At 34.5% G+C, this 3992-nt stretch overlaps 1 protein-coding gene across 4 annotated transcripts in view; it reads right to left on the bottom strand.

Annotated features, from left to right (window-relative positions):
* Positions 1 to 3992, bottom strand: part of LOC106463192 (phosphoinositide 3-kinase adapter protein 1-like) — a 49894-nt gene that overhangs the window by 23697 nt on the left and 22205 nt on the right. The window lies entirely within an intron of this gene.

Genomic DNA, 3992 nt, shown 5'->3' with positions numbered 1-3992 from the left:
TCAAATTTAGGGTCTGAAATAACTGTAATGGTTCCCCATGCAGTGTCTTAACTATGCAGAAAGAAGCTAGCATATGGTACCGGTATATGATAGAATAAATCAATTTAATAGCACTCCACGAATAAACCTCGATAAAAACAGTGTTTAACACTATATATTACGTTTTGTTGTCATGTCACGACCCAAAAAGTGTAGATAATTGTCAATAGAGCAGAGAGTACGCATAAAAGATTTGCGTGATGCTGGTTGAACTCTCTGACAAATTGTTACAGACTTGAAATGCTCCTCAAACACTGTCAAGTACACCCTAGATCGTGAGACCAAGAGAGATAAATTTCAAAACAGGAAAATAAGAGGCAGAACACCTAAACTCAATGATACTGATGTTAAATAGCTTCGTTTATGCAGCCTTCGAGAAAGAAGGAAGACTGCCACGGATCTCAAGCATGAGATAAACGACCAAATGACAGAAACGTGTCCAGATATACAGTATCAAGAAGACTCAACGAGAATGGAATATTTGTCGTGTAACAGTTAAAAACTTTACTTCGATCTCCAAATATTGACATAAGACTGAAATTTGCTAAAAAGGAACAAAACTGGACTGTTGGTGATTGGGAAAGGGTGTTATGGATGGATGAGTCCAAGTCTGAAATACTTGGTTCAAAGCGTAGGTTGTACGTCCGGCAGAAGAAGCATTGGGGAGGCAGTGTGATGGTTTGGGGGTGTTTTTCTGCAGAGGTGACAGGATATATTTGCAAAAGAGATGGAATAATGGACCAGCGCAAGTACCATCAGATACTGATCTGTCAAGGTATACCCAGTGGTTTGTGTATTATTGGTAAAGGATTCTATTACCAAGAAGATAATGATCCCAAACACTCATTCAACCTATGCAAAAACTACTTAGTTAAGAAAGAAGTTTCTGGAGTCATTCAAATGATAAATTGGCTCCCACGGAGCCCCCATCTCAACCCAACTGAGCAGATCTGGGATTTGATAGATCAAAAACTTGACAAATCAAAAGTTACTTCCAAAGAAACTTTATGGGAGTGTATTAGAGACATTTGGATTAAAATCCCAAAGGACACTTTGAATAAATATGTTGCAACAATGCCTGGAAGACTGTCTGCAGTTATTAAAAACAAAAGGGGGACACGCAAAATATTAACTGTTTGATGAACTCTAGCACTTCCACTGAGTTTGTGTTGTACTAAATATGAAGATTAATAAAGTTTGATGTTTCACCTATGATTTACCTTCCATTGTTCTTTGAAAGTAGCCTGAAATCAAATTTACGACTTTGTTCTAACACTTTTGCACAGTACTGTATATTAAGAGTATGTTCGCATTCAGAAAATATAGTAACATACTTTGATAGTACTTATAAGCTACAAATTAGCTTTATATGAATAAAAGGACTGTACCTAAGGGATGTTCTTTAAGCCAATTTAGGTTTTGAGTTAAAAATAGTGGCAATAAATAGTTCATTCTCAAAATATTGAGCTAATAATAGAATAACAGAAGCCTAACATTCATAATTCAATAATAGGAACATCATGCTAAACAGCAGAAGTCTAAGATGACTTGGCACACAACTCACAAATCCTTAATAGAAACAATATGTGCCTTCGACATGTTTTATACTATTCTTATTGGAAACCAGTATAAAGCCAGTAAAGAACGATTTGTTAGAAATTATCAGTCTTATTGTGATGTAATGTCTCACAAATTAGCTCGCCAGCATAAGGCATTGTATAACATAACAACTTGACGAATGACAGAAGATTATTATTTAATAATATAAGTTCCTTAGTAACTAACAGAAACCTTTTTTTTTAATTTTGAATACTGTGCCTAAACCTTATTATTTCACAATTTGATCAGCTTCATAAATAAGAGAAGCTTGTAATTCATTATTTAACAATATGAACAGCTTGCTATATAACAGAAACTTAACATTCATTAGTTAAGATCATGAACAACTTGCTGAATAACAGAAACCTAAAACTCATTATTTAACAACGTGAACCCTGCGTAAAAATAACAGTCTAGCATTCTTTACTTAACCATACGAACAGCTTGATAAGTTGGTAAATGTTTTTTCTATCATCACTTTATAACGGTAATTTCAACGATAACTGTCATAAGAAACACGAATAGAAAACATTCCAAGTGTCTAAAACGAAACAAAGCTAAGAAATTCTTTTCCTATGAAAATAACCTAGCCAAACATTTACTCATGTCATGTTTTAGAAATGATCAAAACAACAAAAATATCAATTTACCCAGTGAAAGTATTTGTGATTGTTTTAGCAACGACTTTGCAAGAGAATGTGTAAACTAACTATGTGAAGTTAAAGCTCGATATAGTAAATTGACACGTTTATAAGCTATGTAGATATAAAGACAGAAGCGAACTCTCATCATTCAATATGAGATTTGATTAAAACTGAACTTTGACGACGGATGCATGTTGAAACTGCTAAAGGCTTTGCATGTCATGTGTAGATACTAATAGTGTCATCAGCAGGGGTAAAGTTCTCCCCGTCTGCGTTTACACAATACAAAGAACAACAAAGGTTGTTCATACAGCCAAATCATTCAGCGTGTGGTCTATTATTCCTTTATCCCTTTCCCTACACTGTACGCAGATAGTATAGCTGCTTTGCGAAAAAAACGTCAACCAATCAACCAACCAACTCTACACTGTTTAGTAGAATAACTATTCTCCCCAGTTGCTCTACCACAATGAGAACATTTTACTGTATTGTTCCATGGTACAACGTAAAATGTCAAACTGTTGTCATGTTCTAACATTCTAGTGTTTATTATGCAAAATAGTTGCCCTGTCATGCTATGAAGTAAAATTTTAAGGTACTTTCACGTTGTAAAATTTTAGTGTATTGTTTATTATGCGTAATAATTCCTGTCATGTTATAATGTAAGGTTTTAAGGTACTTTTATTTTGTAAAATTCTAGTGTACTACTTTATTGTGCTTAAGCAATTCTGTCCCTGGCATGTTATAGCGAATAATCTGAAGGTGTTGTCATGTAAAATTCTAGTTTGCTACCTTATTGTGTTTAAGTAATTCTATCACTGTTATGTTGCAGTGTGTAATTTGAGGGTGTTATCATGTTGTACCATTCTAGCATGCTACTTTATTTCATGCTCTGTCACGTTATACAGATTTAAGACAGGCCGGTGATAGCTTAACTGGCATCCTATGCAGAAATTAAGGCTTACGGCCCTAGTTATACTGTAGCCCTGAATATTTGGCGCTCTAGTCAGCTCCTATGTTGATTATTCCTACGCCCGGGTTTATAAACTTCCTGTTTACTGCTATAATGCATATAACTTATGCATTTTCCTCTTACATTGTAAAGTTTGAGGATGTCATGTTGTAAATTTCTGCTGTTTTCTCTAGTACATTATATAAACCACTGGCATGAAATCGGTAAACAAAAGGTAATATGAATATAAACAGATCAGGGAAAACCAACGGATAAGGTATCAACTAGTAACAAGTGACAGGTAAACTATATACACATCCTATACACGGATAAGGTATCAACTAGTAACAAGTGACAGGTAAACTATATACACATCCTATACACGGATAAGGTATCAACTAGTAACAAGTGACAGGTAAACTATATACACATCCTATACACGGATAAGGTATCAACTAGTAACAAGTGAAGGTAAACTATATACACATCCTATACACGGATAAGGTATCAACTAGTAACAAGTGACAGGTAAACTATATACACATCCTATACACGGATAAGGTATCAACTAGTAACAAATGACAGGTAAACTATATACACATCCTATACACGGATAAGGTATCAACTAGTAACAAATGACAGGTAAACTATATACACATCCTATACACGGATAAGGTATCAACTAGTAACAAGTGACAGGTAAACTATATACACATCCTATACACGGATAAGGTATCAACTAGTAACAAGTGACAGGT

Source organism: Limulus polyphemus, unplaced genomic scaffold (assembly GCF_000517525.1).
Source record: "Limulus polyphemus unplaced genomic scaffold, Limulus_polyphemus-2.1.2 Scaffold1345, whole genome shotgun sequence".
Taxonomy (NCBI): Eukaryota; Metazoa; Arthropoda; class Merostomata; order Xiphosura; family Limulidae; genus Limulus; species Limulus polyphemus.
This window is presented reverse-complemented; position numbering and strand designations above follow the sequence as displayed.